This window comes from Lepisosteus platostomus, chromosome 5 (genome assembly GCF_059453375.1).
Source record: "Lepisosteus platostomus isolate fLepPlt1 chromosome 5, fLepPlt1.hap1, whole genome shotgun sequence".
Taxonomy (NCBI): domain Eukaryota; kingdom Metazoa; phylum Chordata; class Actinopteri; order Semionotiformes; family Lepisosteidae; genus Lepisosteus; species Lepisosteus platostomus.
In genome coordinates this window covers 37,372,948-37,393,503 of record NC_142615.1, presented here as the reverse complement: position 1 = coordinate 37,393,503, position 20,556 = coordinate 37,372,948, and the positions used below count along the sequence as shown (strand labels likewise).

General features: G+C 41.9%; 3 non-coding genes across 3 annotated transcripts; 1 reads left to right on the top strand and 2 right to left on the bottom strand.

The window, feature by feature from the left end:
• Positions 1-7,020: 7,020 nt before the first annotated feature.
• Positions 7,021-7,102, bottom strand: trnal-aag (transfer RNA leucine (anticodon AAG)). The gene has a single exon. It is a non-coding gene; the product is annotated as a tRNA-Leu (tRNA).
• A 1,676-nt stretch (positions 7,103-8,778) lies between these two features.
• trnat-agu (transfer RNA threonine (anticodon AGU)) lies at positions 8,779-8,852 on the top strand. Its single transcript has one exon. It is a non-coding gene; the product is annotated as a tRNA-Thr (tRNA).
• A 455-nt stretch (positions 8,853-9,307) lies between these two features.
• On the bottom strand, positions 9,308-9,389 carry trnal-aag (transfer RNA leucine (anticodon AAG)). Its single transcript has one exon. It is a non-coding gene; the product is annotated as a tRNA-Leu (tRNA).
• Between the last annotated feature and the right edge of the window lie 11,167 nt (positions 9,390-20,556).

Sequence of the window (20,556 nt, the reverse complement as noted above, 5' to 3'; positions counted from 1 at the left end):
GTCCAGAAGGAACTCCCACATATGTACAGTACATTGACATTGGTCTCCTAGTGAATTATTTGCATTAGTTAAGTCTTTTCCTTAATTGCCTGATGATCGTAAAGAATTTAGAAGAAAGGCAAGCGCCTTGTTCTTGATTGTCTTAAGCCTAATTACAGTGACATAACCTTGTTCCTAGATCATATTGTTCCTAAAGGTTTACAACGTCCTCTAAAAAGGAGGAGGCAGATTGGCGGATATGTAACCCAAATGATGAAGAAGTATCCATCTAAATTAAACCACACGGACATGGAGAGGAAAAGTTAGGCGGCCGCTTCTAAAAAGAGGTAAGGACTCCTCTTTTCTAAAAAGTCCCTTGTCCTCTCCATGTTGCTGTGGTGGGTTCAGGGTTTTCCTGAAGCTGAAGCGAGTACAACAGAAAAATGAGTTAATGGTTTATGTGTTTTAGAATCCTGTTTTGTGAAGGTGGGGTAGAAAAAAAGGGATTGCTGAAGGAATAGCGTCTCGCCCTGCCCTTGCGAAACAATCCAGGTGTTGCATCCTGGTACACGACTGCAGTACGGCTGAAGGTAGTAACTAGAACTGTACTCGCAGAAGAGCCGAAATGGTAACTCGATTCAACTGTGTGTTTAAAGCCAGGATTTGGAACCTGGTCCGTGTTCCCAAATTGTGATAGTTCGTCAGTTTGTCTCGACTTGGGGATTCCGCAGGGCGCGTGGGAGACGTGAAAATGGTTTGGTGTGAAGAAAAAAAAAAGTTTGATTAATCCAAAGTGAAACTTAAAAGAAATATGTCAGACGGAATTTAGGCTGAACAGGAATGTAGAAAAGTGTATGAACATTTGGATAAAAATAAACAATATTTAGAGGAATATTTGAGAATTCAACAGAATATCATAGATGAGACGCAAAAATCTCTGATGGAAAAGCTAAAAGCAATGGCTGAACGAAACGAAGTTATATATGCAGAAAAAGAAACAGCAAAAGAAGAAATAGAACGCCTTAAGAGAGAATCTAGGAGAAGGGTGGGAATTAGTGTGGAGATTTTTGAAAGAGCATTACCCACCGAAAACTGATTAGAGAAAAGTAACAGCATGTCCGCAGAAGGAAGTGAGGATGTTTCAGATTTTACAGAAAGGTTTATAGCTTTATGGATAGTATACTTGGGGTTAGCCGATGAGAAGGAAGTGAATGAAGATACTTCCACAGTAATAAAACAAATTTACTTGAGTGGGTTAAAACCTGGTGTTGCCAAGAATGTACAACTATGCTTTCCTGATATTACGGACAGCGGAGACAGATTTGATTTAATAACTCGCGAAGCATGCATGCAGAAGTGCGAGTGCTCCAAATGGGAGGTAAAAAACCTCCCAAGGAGGAGAAAAGGGAGCCGCCAGTTTGTCGAAATTATTGTGCGACTTTAATGTTATACCGAGATATAAAACCCCAAAGACAAAACTACTAATAAGCTGGTGTGTAGTTACTAAAAAAAGGTGTTTTTTGGAGAAATTGTAAGAAAGAGGCTTGATTTCACAATTAAAGAACATGTCAGAAGCTGAAACGAGAGCCGTGCGTGAACTAACAGTTTTAATCTAGTAAGCCCCTCTGTAGCCTTCCTAAATTTATCTCAGCATTGAAATAAAAGTGAAATAATCTTACAGTGTGCAGTAACTGGGGGATACAGGAGCACAGCTGTTCTGTTTTTAGACTAAAACAGCATAAAAATGTGATAGAAAGTTTTCTAACAGGTAACAGGAGGCTACAGGAGAAGGAGTGCAAGGGTTGTGTTTAAAGCAAATATAAGCTGTCAGAGTCTGCTTGGGTAAAGATGTACAGTTTCAACTACTGATGTGGGTGGGGGACTCCCCAGACCTATTTTAGGCCCAGACTGTAGCATTTTATAAGGAATTACTGCATGAAATAGCATTTATGTAAACATAACTCAATAGAGTTATGTGATATTGTGATTGTTTTACCCCTCTACCCCTCTAATGAGGGAATCCATAAGGCCGGGCTACTCCAAGTACTGGATCTTGAAAAAAAAAGGAGTATAAAACCAACTACATGATAAAGCCAGGGTGAATGCCTTCTCAGAACGAGCTTGTCTAGTGACGTATTGGTTTAAGGGGGGTAGTGCAGTCTAAAGACAAAATTGCCTTGACCCCTGCAGCAGAAACCGTTTTTGATGTTTTGAGACAAGCTTTTTTGCAGGCACTGGCCCTGGACTGGATTCCCTCAGACGGATCATCTGTATGTAATCTGTCTGTAAGTGAAAGAAATGGGTTGTGAGCCGTTGTGCTGGTGCAGGAGCATGGAGATAGGCATCGTCTGGTGGGTTTATTATTATTCAGGACCCCTTGATGCGGTGGCCAAGGGGCCGTGTTTATGTGTTGTGCAGGCTACCTGCCTAGCTGTATAAACTGTGAATAATCTGGTGTAGAACTAGCAGACTATGAAAAGATTTAATTGAAACTTGTAAATATGCTAAATGGAAAATTGTAGCAATTTATATAGACTGTATATATACATTTGGTGTATACCACAATTTTGGATGGCAGTGAAGGAATAGGGATTTCCCCAACATGGCAGGGACTCCAGTTAAGAATGCTGGGTTTGTCTCTGAACTGTTAGAAGCTTTGCAGCTACTGACTGAAGTAGCTGTGGTAAAGTGTAAATCACATAATAAAGAAATGTTTCCAGTTACTCGAGGGAACAACTTTGCAGATGTAGCTGTCAGGTGAGCAGTCCTGGTAGAACAGGAGTCTGAGACCCCTGTGAAACCTCTGTTGGTGAAAAGGGGACAGCTACAGGATATTCAGGCTGAGGCCTCTAAAGCAGAGAAAAGGACATGGTAAGAAAAGAGTGTGGTGCTGCCAGCACACTGAACGCCCTGCATGCCCTCACAGCCTAATGCCCTTTGTAGCTCGACAAATGCACTCTGTCGGACACCTGGGTGTGAGTCAAATGGTGTGCCGGTTACCCAAACCTGGGTGGGGACCATGTTTGAAGCAATAGCCACTTATGTGGTACTGTATCTCAATGTGATGCTTATCAAAGGAACTCAACAACAGTTCAGGTGCAGGTGCTACAGCTCAAAAGGCCTGCTCCTGAGAAACCTTTCATGCAGTAGCAAATGTTTACAATTTACAATTGTAAAGGGAAACCTTGGCTCTTATAATCTGTTTTCCCAGTGGGTTGCTGTCACTGCCTCTGTGTCTACCAAACACTTGATGATGGAGATAAGCCCTCGGTGGGCACTGCCCTACCGCTTATATTATGATCAAGGGACAGGCTGTGGCTGCATTATTCGGGGTGAGATGGACTGAGATCACCCTCAGTCTGCTGGAACAGTGGAATAAAGGAACAGAACTCTAAAAGATCGACTAGACATCAGACTGAAGGAACGCCATGGGATGCGGGCTGGATCAAACAGAACTGTGTAATAGAGCCTGTTTGATATCATCACATAGTATTGTAGGTTGTTTGATATCATCACATAGTATTGTAGGTTGTTAATTGAAGTGGTGCACGGGGCTGGTGAACAGGTGCTGGACGCTTGGAGACCTCCAGTAGAGGGAAGACACGACCTGATACCTGGCGAGTGGGTGTGGGTGAGGAAGATATACCCTGCCAGATGTTGCAACCCTGCTGGGAAGGACCATATCAAGTGCAACTGACTACCGACTCTGCCATCTGAGTGACAGGATGAGATCGCTGGATCTACGCATTGCGCTGACACCGAACCACTGCACCAGAGACTGAGTGAACATTATTATATTGTCACTGTTTCTGTGTTTGTTGAGCTTCCTGAGGGGGGGTGACAGTGTACCTGTTAAGTGTAAGGAGTTTTACTTTAATAAATGGGGATATGGAATCAATACTTTATCAGTCAGCCACAAATAATAATCAGAGCTCCTGTTGGGATTGTATTGCTATAAAAGATGCTCATGGGAGTAATCCCCTTTGGTAGAGGTGATTATTTAGGTTAATTGGCATGGGTAAATAGCCCTGCTTTTAGTCTGAGTGTAACTCAGATATATTAGAATGGAAATAACTGTATGCTCCTCGCTATAATCACAGTTTTAGGCCATTCTCTATTAGGGTGATAGACAGCTGTTTAGGTGAGCAAAGACTAAACAGTACTTGTATTCTAGACAATTGTTAGCAAATTAATGACTTAGCAAAGCATATCTATGATGAAGAAAAATATATATCACAATTATAATCCAGATATTTGGGGCATTGGTGCATGGCTACAGTCTGTGCTAGGAACCTGGAGAGGGTCTCTGGTTCAATACATATTTGTGTGTCTGGTATTATTCGTTATGATCATACTGTTAATATCCTGCTTGAAAAACATGTGGACTAAAGCTGCTGCTTTTGTGCTAATTGTACGCCCCGAAGGGATCATGAAGGTCAAAAAATGATTTCATGGGAAAGGTTCTCTTATCTTGTGGCAGAACCTGATGGGTAGAACAATATAGTTTTAAGGGGGGTTACCCTTGGGAGTGATTCCCATAGATGCACATTATTATTATGGTTTGTTTGTTTATAATAAGATGTTTTGCAGGAACGGACCAAAGAGAAATTTTACAACTTCAGCTAGAATTGTTCTGCAAAACGGCACAGCTGAGGCAGTGGAACAATGTGTAGATTTTTCTAAGAGTTATTACCCAGCTGTTGACCAATCTTGTAAAAAAAACCCTAAGAAAAATGCTGGGCTCCAGCCCACAGGGATTTACCTGTGCTGTAAGAACTAATGCGTGAATAAGGAGACTGGATTCTGGTGAAAGACAGGAAAAAGAGGTGGTGTTCGCTCAGGTGGAGGGGGCCGTGCCAGGTGCCCTGAATTCATGCTTCCCACTGTAAAAAGGTCACAAACGAACTGAGCAAAGAGCAGGAGTGATGTCTCCACAGGGATAGATGGGGATCACATGCTTGGGACTGATGTGCACAGCCTTTTTTCCTTTTTATGTGGAAGCCTGTCACCACCCAGAAAGAGGAAGAATCTAAACGCGAAGCCTCTTTGTATACAAACTGGCTGAATGAAACTGATAATGAGGGGGATATGAGTAATTTGTGGTACAAATTTATAAATCATACTGTAAAGTTAAAGAAATTTAATGCATCTCGTTATGTATGTGCTTTAATGCCTCATTCTACAGCCTCACCCATTTCTCTCCTGGTTAGAATCACTGTTTGGGCCAGGGGGAATGTTTTTCTTTAAGTTACTAACACCGATTATAGTAGCTGTGATACTTGTCTTTCTGTTTTTGTGTTGCTGTACAAAATATATTATTCCAATGCTTTGAAATATGGTAATGAATATGTTTGCGCATCAGTATGTTCTGGTAAGAACGCAAGAATCCGAAGTATGGGAGCCTCCTGGGAGTCCATATGAAGAATCTAACTTTTAATTATTTTCAAGAATAAAAGGAGGGAATTGTAGTGGAAATCTAATGAGTTAATTGATTCTTAAAAATGTAGAGAGCTTTACAAAAAAAATTATTGGTGCTTTTAGATAATATTTCAAGGATATAACTGCTATGCTACAGTACGTGCAGAATTTTAGAAAACAGTTAGTCAACAAAGTACACTGTTTAGGTTAGTTTAGAAGACAATGTACCAAAATAATATATGCTGTCTGGGTCATTAGAATTAGCTGAAAGTAACTGATAAGCTTTGAATAACAAATCTAGTTTTTCTTCTCTCGCTCTATGATGTAATCTGTTTTCTCTTAGAGAAAGGGGAAGTTTTAGAAGGGACCAAGTGCTGAACTTTTTTACAGCGCAACGTCTTATAAAAACCCTGTACTGCTTGTAACAAATTGAGTCTCTGGTTGCACTTGGCGAAGTGGCAGCAGGGCTCCCAATATTGCAATATTGAAATAAAGACCTTACTCAGGTGAGAACTCTCTCTTGTGGCTTCCTTGATAGTTATAGTTATAGTTTCCATGACAGCAGTTTAACCGATCTTGTTACAGCATGTTACAGTTTACTATTATTAACCATATTAATTTTAAGTGCTTAATGTAAAATCTTGTAAAAATATATTTTCATTGTTCAAATATACATTAAGTCTGACTATCATATAATAAGTTAAATACAAAACTAAAGAAAAAATAGGGTTAAATATAATTCAAAATATTTTGCTAACAATGTTAACTGTTGATGAATAATAAAATGTATTAACTAAGGAGTAGGATGGCACAGTTGTTAGTATGTTTTTTGTTTTGTTTCTTTTTCATAAATACAACAGTAGTACCTGATGTCTCAGTGGCTTTCAAAATTAAATTATGCATGCAAACCTGTGAACTAGAAAGATAACTAAGATATCCATCCATTATATTCCATAATATCCATGAAATATATGGCGCTGAAATATGTGTGACGCAGTGGTGGCCTGACACGGTGAGGTGCCCTGGCAGCTGTATGATGCAGTGGTGGCCTGGCACGGTGAGGTGCCCTGGCAGCTGTATGATGCAGTGGTGGCCTGGCACGGTGAGGTGCGCTTGCAGCTATGTGGCACGGTGAGGTGCGCTGGCAGCTGTGTGATGCAGTGGTGGTCGGGTATGTAGAGGTGTCGTGCGAGGCATGCTTTTTGCACGCATGAAGTAAATCCCACGATCGCTTTTGAACTTGGACAAAGTACTTCCAAAGGAGCGCTATGCGCAAAGATTTAACAAGCTCAACCCCCGCCGACGATTTGGTGTGAAGAAGCAGAACATTCAAGTTTCACAGACAGAAGCAGCACGCCAGCACAGCCAACATTAAAACGGAGGGCACACTACGATTTGCATTGACACAAAAGTGATCTGGGCAGATGTCGTTCCCTGCATAACGAAAAAAGTGGCAAAGCGCCTTTGGGTTGAGAGGACGCAAGAAGGTTTTTGTTTTGTGCCTTGATGTCAAGCTGAGAAAGTATCTTTAAACACTTTGCTTAGTTTCTCGAGAGACTGCCAAAAAGCAGTTCCCTCCCTTTCGTCTGAAGCCAGCTGAAAGTGGGTCTCAACAGAAGCACCTGGCAGCGGTGGGATTCAAACCCACGCCCCTGAAGAGACTGGAGCCTTAATCCAGCACCTTAGACCGCTTGGCCACGCTACCTGCTGCGTGCTGTCTCTTTGTCTCATTACTTGCCTGGAGGAAGCCGGTGGGTTTTGCTGTTGTCGCCCGACTTAGTGGCGTTATGACCGTGGAACCGACTGCACCTGCTTTTTCTGAGATGCTTCCCCTCTCATGGCGAGATCTCGACTTCTTTAACACCTCTGGATAAAGATCTTCTGTGGAGCAGGTTTCAGACCTCTGCGTACAGCACCCTTGATGTCATTTTATTTTTACAGCAGCCGCATCCGGAAAGTTGTGTCTTTTACGTTTTATTTGAACAACAAAACTACATACAATACAAACAAGAGCACATATAACGTATCAAGAAAATCGTCAGGGGCACATGCTATAATACAATTACACTTAATGAAAAACGATTACACAAGGTAAATAAAGATAAGGTCCGCACAGCTTGTTCTTACATTTCGAAAGAGTCCGTAAATACCCCTTGACGTCTATTTTGAACTGTTCAAACGTAGGACTCTTCCCAGACCATTTCACTTTATACCACATTCCTAAACGAGGATGCTTCTCCTGTTTTAGAACTATTTTGGGCGGTATGGCTTATACAGCACACCCACAGTATTCTAATGGTGGGCTGCAGATCTGTGCTATAGTTCAGTTGAATTCAAAGGATCCAGCAATCGTACTGGATTTGACCGGGATTCTGAAATGTCTCTTGCAAAAGTATTCGGGTTTGCTTGAACCTTTGATACAAAAAGTGATCTGATCTGAAACTACCCATCTTACAATCTCTGAGGTAGTTGTCACTAAACTCGGACGTGATGTGGCACACATGTGCCGTGTGCCTTTACTTTTGTAAAAAACTGGTATTGGGAAAAGTTTCTTAATATTTCTTTTGATTAGCATGCAAGAATTTGTGATCATTACCTATGGAATTTACCGCCAGTGTGGAGCTTGAATTCACAACCTTGAGACTCAGTGTTCAAGAGTCACAGAAGAGGTCAGCCTGGTCTTCAGTTTAGCAACGATAAGCTCCGGCAGTGCTCCTCTGTAAAGCAGATTGTTCGGATCGGTTATGTGGGACGGCACTTCGATACTAAGATCGTTTGCAGCACACGCATGGTTTCCCCCTTCACGCAAAAAACATAGACGAAGGAAGCTCTATTGTCTTGGGCTGCTGATCCCGGATTTAAAGCGCTCTGGGTGCCAGCTAAGTCTCTAACAAGCACACTATAAAGACAGGAATTACACTTTGCTCACGTCACGCATGGAATGGCGAGGCTACTTGATCCAATATTATCTAGCCTCACCTTATATGGTGCCGATTCCTGGTTTTCATTTAAGAAAGAGCACTGCAAACACCGTAAACAGTGCAAAACGTGTGATGAAAGAAGTCTTTTCCCCCCTTTGTCTAAAGCAGAACACAGCGGAGTCATGCCGAGGGTTGTGAGATCAAGATTTCAGTGGAGCACTGTCGTCTACGTCTTTAGCTACATGAGTTGGACATCCTCTTGTACACGGAAAGCAGATTGAGATCCTCTGACATGAAAAGTGCCAGGTAAAAGCCATTTCTCATCCTTTCTCTTAGTGGTGGAGCTATCGCATGTAAATGAGGCAACTTGCAAGGCGAGCAGGCTCGGTGCACACCGAACGCAGATGTCTCAGAGCAGTTGAGACGTGTCCAAGTGGCTGTCAAAGGACAGCACTTTGCCGGCACCGTGGCTTAGTTGGCTAAAGCGCCTGTCTAGTAAACAGGAGATCCTGGGTCCGATTCCCAGCGGTGCCTTTCTTCCTGTCTTACTGTACAGAATTTATCCTTACGGGCAAATCCCATGCCTTTTAATTCAGGTGAATGCAAGTGTTCGTTTCCTTTCTGGAACAACTTGTTTTGAAAGAAATCTATACAGCTTGAGAAAGATGAAACACAAATCTTGCTTATCAGTGAAGAAGAGGTGCTCCCAGCAGGCCAGCTAATACCAGCAAGTTTTTTTTCACCCTGACCCAGAGAATGGAGAAAAGCGAGGCGTCTGTGGCTCTGCAGTGTAATCAGTTCAGGAGTTCGGCGGTTAGCTGAAAGAGTGGTAAATGGAGCTCGCCCCAGCCCATTTTTGTTTTGTGCCTTGATGTCAAGCTGAGAAAGTATCTTTAAACACTTTGCTTAGTTTCTCGAGAGACTGCTCAAAAAACAGTTCCCTCCCTTTCGTCTGAAGCCAGCTGAAAAGGGGTCTCAACAGAAGCACCTGGCAGCGGTGGGATTCGAACCCACGCCCCCGAAGAGACTGGAGCCTTAATCCAGCGCCTTAAACCACTCGGCCACGCTACCCGCTGTGCGTTGTCTCTTTGTCTCATTACTTGCCCGGAGGAAGCCGGGTGGGTTTTGCTCTTGTCGCCCTACTTAGTGGCGTTATGACCGTGGAACCGACTGCACCTGCTTTTTCTGAGATGCTTCCCCTCTCATGGCGAGATCTTGACTTCTTTAACACCTCTGGATAAAGATCTTCTGTGGAGCAGGTTTCAGACCTCTGCGTACAGCACCCTTGATGTCATTTTATTTTTACAGCAGCCGCATCCGGAAAGTTGTGTCTTTTACGTTTTATTTGAACAACAAAACTACATACAATACAAACAAGAGCACATATAACGTATCAAGAAAACCATCAAGGGCACATGCTATAATACAATTACACTTTATGAAAAACGATTACACAAAGGTATTCGGGTTTGCTTGAACCTTTAAAAAAAAGTGATCTGAAACTACCCAGCTTACAATCTCTGAGGTAGTTGTCACTAAACTCGGATGTGATGTGCCACACATGTGCCGTGTGCCTTTACTTTTGTAAAAAACTGGTATCGGGAAAATTAAAGTCGAAACCCAAAACAGTAACATATTTAAGAGTAAATGCCTCCTAATAGCTAGCGAGCGCTCCTAGTTAGTAAAGTTGTTTGTGTCCCTGCCTGTCACGCGGGAAACCGGGGTTTGATTACTGATGGGGAAACAGCTAGTTTTTTATGATCAGATTCCAATCTTTAATGCTGTGTGTGAGAGTTTACGTAACTTTCTTTTTCTCACATTTTCTGACGACTATTTCGAAGGAGCGCACTGTCAACTCCAAATACTTTTCAAAAATCTGCCTGCATGTTTGATTAGTTTTGTTTTACTTAGAAAAAGTTCAATATCGATCATAACTAAAGAAAATTATGATCAGAAACAAAAACAAAATGTTGAAGATGCAACTCGATCTTGAATCAGAGATGGGTGACATGGGCTTCTGTTCTGATATGGTTGTACGAGAAACAGGAGGAATCTCTTCTCTCCTATGGAGCATGAGCTGAATCAGGAATGAGACATGTCATATATCAACGCATGACCTACATCGTAAAACAAAAACTAAAATAAAAACTAACATTAAGTTATCAGAGACATCCATTTATATACAAACAAGAGACAGACAAAGCAATAATTCTACATTAACTTGTCCTGCACTGATCAGACTAATTGAAATGGTCTGATTCAGAGCCTGTGCAGCTTGTGCTAATACAACAACGACAGTATTGAACCCTCAGCACCATACTGACTACTGAGCACAAGTTCAGCTGCTCTCCAGCTTTGTTACGCATGTTTTTTTATTGCAAATGGAGCTGATCCCCAGACAGTACAGTGTTAGTCAGCAGCCTCTACTAGTAATACATCGCCCCTGTCCAAAATCTCTAGGTAAAAAAAACACATTTTATACATTTGTCTGTTTAAAAATATAATCTCTTTTAAAAAGACAAAGGGTTTGTGTGTCAATTGTTTCGAATTAATTTCGAACGCAAAGAAAAGTAGTTTTCTTCCAAGAAATCACACATTTGTCGCAACCTCCATACTATACTTCTCTCTTGTAGTAGTAAAGCATTTTGATTTAAACTGAACAATATATTAAATGTTTCATCTATACACTTACGATTAACATAGGCAGCCTTGAACGGATTGTGGAAATCTAATATACAGATGGATTCTAGAGTGTGCTTTCCAACTTTTGTGTAACATTTTCCTTTGATAGGGCGGAGTTGTTTTTAAAATCTGGATTAAATAAAAAGGAGTGACGTCAGTGTAAAACAGCTTTCCTTCATGGGGAACAACAGTTGTGTTCCATATTTCTAATTATTTTGGTTTCAAGATAGCAATTTAGTATGAAACATAAAAGCCAGCTGGATAAATCTGTTACACGTCATTTACAATGGTCTTTCAACTAATAGCCCGTGCAGGGATCAAACCCCAACTGTTGTTGCGAGTTGCATAAGGCTCTGCAACATGCAGATGAGAAACTAACCTCCGCTTCTTCATTATATACACAGTGAGCTATATTTGCGAGTCTACTGCCCCCTGCGGGCTCTGTATTTGATTGCGGTACAAGACCGGCCGTGGAGGTAAAGTGAGACGGGTGTGTACATTAAAAGGCTCATAGCGTCCCTGGGAAGGCTCAAACCACCACCCTTTTTGTTAACAACCGAGCCACAAAGACTCATGTACAGCTTAACACTCCTAGGTCTCAGTTAAAGTGATACACTGGAGTGAAAGTGAAAGTGATGAATTTCTGGAGAATCATTTGTCAGTTTCCCTACGGGACTAATAAAGTATTATCTATCTCTCTTAAAGGAAAATCGCCAACAGTGGCCGATATCTATTGGAGTTTTTTTCATTCTATACTGCAATTTCTGAAGGGTACAGGCTTGGGGAATTGGACCTTATGGTGAAGGCTGCGGGCTCAGCAGCAGCAGAACCTGATCAGTATCGGTTGACTCCGATATACTTTGACAACTTAACTTCTGGATTTAGAGACATTTACCTTAGTGTCGGTATACTAAGATGTTTTGGTATCGAGGAAGGAGGGACAAAGCAAATTGGCAGAATGTGTGCTACTTTGTTGACTACAAGTCCTCACATGCCAGAGGGTCAATATTAAAAAAAAACGTAACAGTATAATCTCTTGTACTTCACAATTTAATAGTGTCTGTTACATTGTGTCTCACACCTCAGTCTCAGAATTGTGAGACAAGTTTGTAATCAGGAGGGAGGGCAATAGCAATTCAGCAGAAATTGCATTCACCTTTTCCCAATGCATTCTCACATGCCATTTTCTCACATGCCATGCTCAGAGGGTCATATTTTTAAAATGGTATCATAAAATGTCCTGAAGTTCAGGATTTTGACAGTCTGTTATATTGTGTCTCACACCTTGATGTCAGAAATATGAGATGATTTTAAAATCAGGAGGGAGGGCCCTAGAAATATAGCAAACATTGCATTTACCATTTGACAATGTATTCTCTCGTGCCATGTTCAGAGGGTCGTATTTAAAAAAACGGTACAGTACAATGTCCTGAAGTTCAGGATTTTGATAGTCTTTTCCATTGTCTATCACACATCTGTGTCAGAATTTTTAGACATTTTTATAACCAGGAGGTAGGTTCGATCACCCTCTGCTCATCCTCAGTTAACCATTTAGTCTCATATGCCATGTTCTAAATGTCCCATTTAAAACTGCTATATTAAAATTTCTTGTAAAATGCAAGAGTTTGAGACTTTTTATGATCAGAAGGCAAGGTCGTGGAAAATATGTAGGAAGTGCCAGTGAATTTACGTTTTGACTTTGTCTTATTTACTCGTGGTATAACATGCCAGTTTGTTTTATTGTGAGTTGTGTTTCTGAAATGTGTTTCATACAAAAATGCAATTTGGACAGTCTCTACTTACATATTCCCCTTTACTGAGGAAATGTACAATAATACATCCGGATAAGTATTTTTAAAAATGACTGTAGAGAGCCATCTACAGGCGAAAGACGACATAACATCACAGCAGTAGCATTTAAGATGGAACGAAAAACACAAAGCAGCAGCTGGCGAATAAGAAGCCAACTTCAGCCTCGTTAATGCAATAGCATTAGGTGAGGTGGAAAAATATTTCTTGCTCTGAATCTTAACATTTTTATAGGAGGTGTTCTAGGACCTCTTGCCTCAGAAAAAAAACTGCCAGTACATCACTTATTTCTACTCCATCAATAGCAGCAGTGTTATCAGTACTGAGCCCTAAATGTAGGTCCTATCATCATATAAAAAGTCGAAAGTATCGACTGCATTCAACTGATAAAATGAATCTTCTATGAGAGTTATATCTTTATCCAAAATACATCGGAAACAAATTTGCACGTTTTTTTTGGGGGGATCCTGAAGACTGAGACTCAAAACTTTTTTTTCCTTCTTTCCAGGAGGAAGGATTATTCAGATGCAAACATTGTCCCAAAATCGATGTACTCTTCAATGATATTCAAATCCTCAAATTCTTCATCTGAATGTCGATATTGAAATATGATATCGTACAAATTGTGGTTTTCTTTTTAAAGCAAATTTTATGCTTTAAATTAAATAAATTGTATTTATTATGAATGTGCCGGAATTTTTTCAGTACTTTAGAGGGTTCTGCCATTTTAGATGTTATGCTGTTCCTGTCTGATTTATCAAATGTGTCATTTAAATCTCCCGTCATTTCTATATCAGCCTGAAGGCCTTGAAGTAAAGATTGCAATTCATCCAAAAATGCAATTCATCCAAAAAAAGTTTCCCACTGGTGATACATACAAGGAAATGAATGTACATTTTCCCCCCAAATCAACAAATTTAAAATCAAATACCTCCCTCATCTGCAGGTGGAGAGAATAATGTCAGAATAAATACAGGTTTAAAAGTCAGGAGCATTGATAGTCCTATTTTAAAATGACACTAAAATGCTCACAATATATTAAAAAGCTCTGTAAAATAATAAAAAAATTAAAAAAGGTAAAAAGAAATAATACACAGTTATAAAGCTCAGGAATTATCAATGGGAACTTACAATGGGTTGATATGATTTAAAAAATAAAATATTTGAAAAAATCCACTTACAATATGCTAAAAAAGAATACTTAAAACAGGTTTTAAAATTTAAAAAAATAAATAAAACAAGTTAAAAATAAATACTAAATGGGTTTAAAATTCAGGAATGTGATTGGTCAGATGCTTACAATGAGTGTTGCTGGTGTTTCGTGTGATTTACTGAAATGAAAAAATATTCAATTTAAAAAAGGCAAGAGCTTGTATGAAAAAAAAGTTCTTAAGTATCTTTGTTGTAAGAGCTGCACCAGAACTAGTGTATTCATATACATCAGAAAAGTAGCTGAACTTGACTGGTTTCTATTCAGTTATATGCATTAGGGATGAAAAGGAGACTTACATGGATTTTATTAGGTTTTAGGAATCAGAACATTTATTTTTACACATTTATGCCTATGAGGAGAAATAACTTCCTGCTTTCAGCGCTTTTATTGTTTCTGCTTGTAACCTCGAACAGAGAAACCTAGTACTGACTGTTTCTGGGATTTAAGAGGGATGTACTGTATGAAGACAGTAAAGGGAGTTTTTTTTTCCCGCTGTAGAGTATGAAGGCGGTTTGATGAGTCTGGAGGGAGGAGACACGCATTCCGCACGGGGAGCACAGAACAACGAGTTTCACCTGCAGCTCGCCGAGTCCTGTCCTATATAACCGCTGAGCCTGGGACACACTGAGTCTCTAACCAGTGTTCGAGATGTAAAGGGTTAAACCCAGAAGTCGAGAGTGGAGTTTTTGTATAAGTGTAAGATTAAGGGAATAGGGTTTTGGTGGGTTTGGTGCACAGAAGAGGTTTCGGTTTAGGTTTAGTTTGCTTTTGACACATTTGTAACGGCCATGGCGGCCTGTAGAGTCGGCATGCGCCGTTACTTTTGCTCATGTTTGGTGTATAAGGGTGGTGAGGGTTCGGCTCACTCGGGTGATATTTCACGGTTGGACTTTTCAAGGAAGGTGTTACAGAAAGGATTAAGGCATTAGATGTCAAATGCTTAATTACTTTGCTGAAGGGAATTGGTTTTGACATTAGTTTCAATCGGCGAAGTTACTGGAAGAATTTTGGATGAAAATAGAGGAGAAAAAAAGATGTGGGCCTGATTAGAATGTTTGAATGGCAGAAGCTGATGGATCTTTCTAATGTGGTGTGAGCCTGGTCAGTACCTGGATGGGAGACCTCCTGGGAAAAACCAAGGTTGCTGCTGGAAGAGGTGTTAGTGGGGCCAGCAGGGGGCGCTCACCCTGTGGTCTGTGTGGGTCCTGATGCCCCAGTATAGTGATGGGGACACTATACTGTAAACAGGCGCCGTCCTTCGGATGAGATGTAAAACCGAGGTCCTGACTCTCTGTGGTCGTTAAAAATCCCAGGGCGTTTCTTGAAAAGAGTAGGGGTGTAACCCTGGCATCCTGACCAAATTTCCCATTGGCCCTTACCAATCATGGGCTCCTAATAATCCCCCTCTATGAATTGGCTACATTACTCTGCTCTCCTCCCCACTGATAGCTGATGTGTGGTAAGCGTTCTGGCGCATTATGGCTGCCGTCGCATCATCCTGGTGGATGGTGCACATTGGTGGTGGTGGAGGGGAGTCCCCATTACCTGTAAAGCGCTTTGAGTGGAGTGTCCAGAAAAGCGCTATATAAGTGTAAGCAATTATTATTAATTAATAGGACTGTGATTGTTCGCATGTTTAATGAGATGGTGATGAAGGAAGATGTTGTGACATGGTTGTCTAAGTATTGTTTAGTGAAAGGTGAGCTTCAGAAAGTCTTGGATGATGATGGCATCTGGAACTGTGCATGGAGAGTACCTGTTTTGTTGCATGAAGATAAAAATGGTTATGGTGGATTTAAACACATTCCTTCTTTGATTGGATTAGGTGAAAATAGAGGCCTTGTGTTCTACCAAGGGCAGCCAAAACCGTGCAGGAGATGTGGGGAGCTGGGTCACTTTGTGGATGCGTACAAAGGTGATGTGTGGTAAGTGCAAGGAAATTGGACATGCATATACTGAATGTACAAGCGTGAGAAAATGTAATCTCTGTGAGTGTGAAGGTCATGTGTTTAAAGACTGTCCAGATTCCTTTGCAAATAGAACAAAACTAGGAAGACGACTGCTCTTCCAATAGCCTGCCACCTGTGGAGACTGAAAGTGCTCAAATGAAATGTACAGAACAGAGGGTGCAGTCTAAAAGAGACATTGGATTTAGAAAATGATTTAACTCCGAGCAGAAGAGTGAGGGAAGATCATTTTCCGAGTCCTCAGGTAGGTTCTCCCATGGGTTTAGATGTCTCCAATATATGTGATCTTACTGACCAAGCTTTAGAACCAGAGACTCAAGGAGGGCAGGTGGAGAAATATCCTATGGATTGTGGGGGTGGTGGAGGAGGAGACAATTAAAGCAAAGGGGGGGGGCTGTTGGGTAGGTGTCACCTACTGAATGATTGTAGCCAGAGCTTTTAGTTTCCCCTGGTCCTACTTTAAGTATGGCTCTTAATATTGTGTCCATAAATGTGAGAAGCATTCGCTCCAAGTTAAGGGCAAGGACTATACTATAATTTGTGAGGAAGGTAAATGCTGATATTGTGTTGTTACAGGAGTGTGGGTTACCCTTTAAAAACTGCCATAAGGATATGGAAGAACTGTGGACATTGGGCCCATCAATCTGGAGTGGGTCCAAAGAAAATAAATCTGATGGTATAGCTGTTCTAATTAAAAATAAGATGGTAGAGGTATGTCAGCACCTTGTAGTGAAACCAGGGAGAGCACTGGTGGTGTATCTGGGTTTCATGAATGTCTAATTTAAACTCTTAAATATATATTGTCTGAGTTGCTCACATGACAGATATGTCCTAATTCAGGAACTGAGTATATTTATTGGGATGGGAACCCCAATCCCAATCCCATTTAGCTGGGGATTTGAATTCTCTTTTAGAAAGAGAAGGCAGAATGAGGGGCGAGAGACGGGTCCAATTTGATAAATCATCAATATTATTGCAAACATTATGTAAAGATTTTAAACTGAAAGATGGCTTCAAACTTCATAGTCAGGGGAGGGCAGGTTTCACATGGCACTAGTCTAATGGGACCCAAGCCTCACGCATTTTGTTTTGATACTTGTTTGACTGTTTAGGATTAATGTTTTGGTGGCAGATCAATTAAAGGACAACAACCAAAAACACTGGTTCTCACACTGAACGCATTCTCCTTCTATAATCTTTTTTACCAATAGGTGAGTGGAGTTGCCATTGGCACCAGAATGGGACCCAGCTATGCCAACATTTTTGTCGGCTGGGTAGAAGAACGCTTCTTCGCTTCCTACACTGGCTATGTCCCTGACCTCTACAAGCGATATATTGATGACTGCGTCGGTGCCGCTACATGCTCCAACGATCAGCTTGAATTCTTCCTGCACCATTTCACCAACTTCCACCAGTCCCTCAAATATACGGTTAACATACCTTCCACCACTCTTCCGTTTCTAGACATCCATTTGTCTATCAACTACCCCCGACTGTCCACTTCAGTTTATTACAAACCCACGGATTCACACAGCTACCTCCTGTACATCTCATTTCATCCCAACCACACTAAAAACTCTCTTCCTTTTTCACAATTCCTTAGGTTATGACGATTATGCAGTGACGACATCGACTTCGAAAACCAAGCCCTCGAAATGTACTCATTTTTCATCAACAGAGGATACCCCAGCAGTGTGATTGACAGGACCCTTGCCCGAGCCAAAAACACCCCCCGGACCATCAACCCGATCAGGAACTCCCGCCGTAACAACCGCATTCCTTTGGTGCTTCCTTACCACCCTAACACACTTTCTATCCCCAGGACCATTAACCAGAACTTTTCCATCCAACAGGATGATCCCTCCATTGGGGCCCTCTTTTCTGATCACCCTATCATCTCATATCGCCGACCACCTAATCTGCGTAACCTCCTTGTTCACAGCTCCCTTGACCGCCCTCAGCAACCATCCACACCAGGCACTTTCCCTTGCAACAGAGCTCGCTGTATCACCTGTAAGTACACAGCCACCACCACACTCATTCAAGGCCCCTCAGGACAATTCCAGATCACCCAGACAGCATCTTGTACCTCCAGCAACCTTATTTACTGTATCTCTTGCAGTAAATGCCCAGCCATCTACATTGGGGAAACAGGAAGGAGACTCGGAGACCGCTTCAGAGAACACGTCAGGGCTGTGAAGATTAAAGATCTCTCCAAGCCCATTGTTTCTCATTTCACCTCTGACGGCCACGACCACTCTAATCTCTCCATCTGTGTTCTCAAAGACGGTTTTCCGAACTCATACATCAGAAAGACCACCGAAACAAGAAGAAAAAAAGAAGAGAGAAAACAATGTTTTGGCCGTGGAGCGTTCTTCAGGTGTGAGAGAGAGAAGGCAGTAGGCAAAGGTAATGTAGTGGGAGAACAAAGGCTGGGAGGGAGGAGGGTTGAGACGCGGGAGCAGGGGACAGAAAGAGAGGCAATCAAGAGGTGTGAAGTCAGAATAGGTGTTGAGAGGTGTGAAATGAAACTTCCAATGAATGGAGAAAAACTTAGTAGAATAGTAGTCTGTCGTTTAGAGAAGGGGGAAGGTATGATCCTAACTGCAGGATAAGTTTGGTTTCAGTAGTCTTACTAATGTATGAGTTCAGAAAACCATCTTTGAGAACACAGACGTAGAGATTAGAGTGGTCATGGCCATCAGAGGTGAAATGAGAAACAATGGTTTTTGGAGAGATCTTTAACCTTCACAGCCCTGACATGTTCTCTGAAGCGGTCTCCAAGTCTCCTTCCTGTTTCTCCAATATAGAGAGAAACTGGGCATTTACTGCAAGAGATACAGTAAATAAGGTTGCTGGAGGTACAAGATGCCATCTGGGTGATCCAGAATTGTCCTGAGGGGCCTTGAATGAGTGTGGTGTTGGATGTGTACTTGCAGGCGATACAGCGAGCTCTGTTGCAGGGGAAAGGACCTGGTGTGGATGGTTGCTGAGAGCGGTCAAGGGAGCTGTGAACACGAAGGTTGCGCTGATTAGGTGATTGGCGATATGAGATGATGGGGTGGTCAGAAAAGAGGGCCCCAATGGAGGGATCATCCTGTAGGATGGAAAAGTTGTCGTTAACAGTCCTGGGGATAGGAAGTGTGTTAGGGAAGCACCAAAGGAATGCGGTTGTTACGGTGGGAGTTCCTGATTGAGTTGATGGTCCGAGGGGTGTTTTTGGCTCGGGCAAGGGCCCTGTCAATAACACTGCTGGGGTATCCTCTGTTGATGAAAAAGGAGTACATTTTGAGGGTTTGGTTCTGGAAGTCGATGTCGTCACTGCATATTTGTTGTAGCCGAAGGAACTGTGAAAAAGGGAGAGAATTTTTAGTATGTTTGGGGTGAAAACAAGAGATAGCTGTGTGAATCCGTGGGTTTGTAATAAACAGAAGTGGAGAGTCTGGGGTAGTTGATGGAGAAGTTGATGTCCAGAAACGGAAGAGTAGTGGAAGATATGTTAACCATATATTTGAGGGACAGGTGGAAGTTGGTGAAATGATGCAGGAAGCACTTAAGCTGATCGTTGGAGCATGTGGCGGCACTGACGCAGTCATCAATATATAGCTTGTAGAGGTCAGGGACATAGCCAGTGTAGAAAGCGAAGAAGCGTTCTTCTACCCAGCCAACAAAGATATTGGCATAGCTGGGTCCCATTCTGGTGCCCATGGCAACTCCACTCACCTGTTGGTAAAAAAGATTATTGAAGGAGAATGCGTTCAGTCTGAGAACCAGTGTTTCTGGTTGTTGTCCTTTAATTGATCTGGCACCAAAACATTAATCCTAAACAGTCAAACAAGTCCATGTGATGAAAACCCTTATGCTCTTTAATGTTTTTTTACGCACTAATTTCCTATTTGAGGGACAGGTGGAAGTTGGGTCCCATTCTGGTGCCCATGGCAACTCCACTGACCTGTTGGTAAAAAAGATTATTGAAAGAGAATGCGTTCAGTGTGAGGACCAATTCTGCAAAGCGTACCAGGGTGTGGGTGGGTGGACCAAGCACTGTGCGTTTGTCCAGCGTGTGCTTGAGGGCTGTAAGGCCGTCATTATGGGGAATGACGGTGTACAGAGATGTGGTGTCCATGGTAAAAATGTGGCATTCGGTACCCTGAAATTGGAAATCATTGAAAAGTTGGAGCACGTGGTTGGTGTCTTTGATGTATGAGGGAAGATCTTCAACCAGCGGTCTCATGAGGCTGAGATGTAAGTAGTAGGACAGTTACATGCTGATACGATGGGGCGTCCAGGGGTGTCCGGTTTGTGGATTTTGGGGAGGAGGTAAAATTGAGATACCTGTGGGTGTTCCATGATGAGCCGGTTCGCCTCCTGGGGTAGCTCGTTACTGCTGATAAGAAGGGAAATGGTGGATACCACTTCCTTTTGGTAGTCAGTGGTAGGGTCCTGTTGGAGAGGGAGGTAGGCAGAAGTGTCAGTTAGTTGTCTAGAGGCTTCAAAGATATATAGATCCTTACGCCACACCACAACAGCACCTCCTTTGTCCGCTGGTTTGATGACGATAACATCC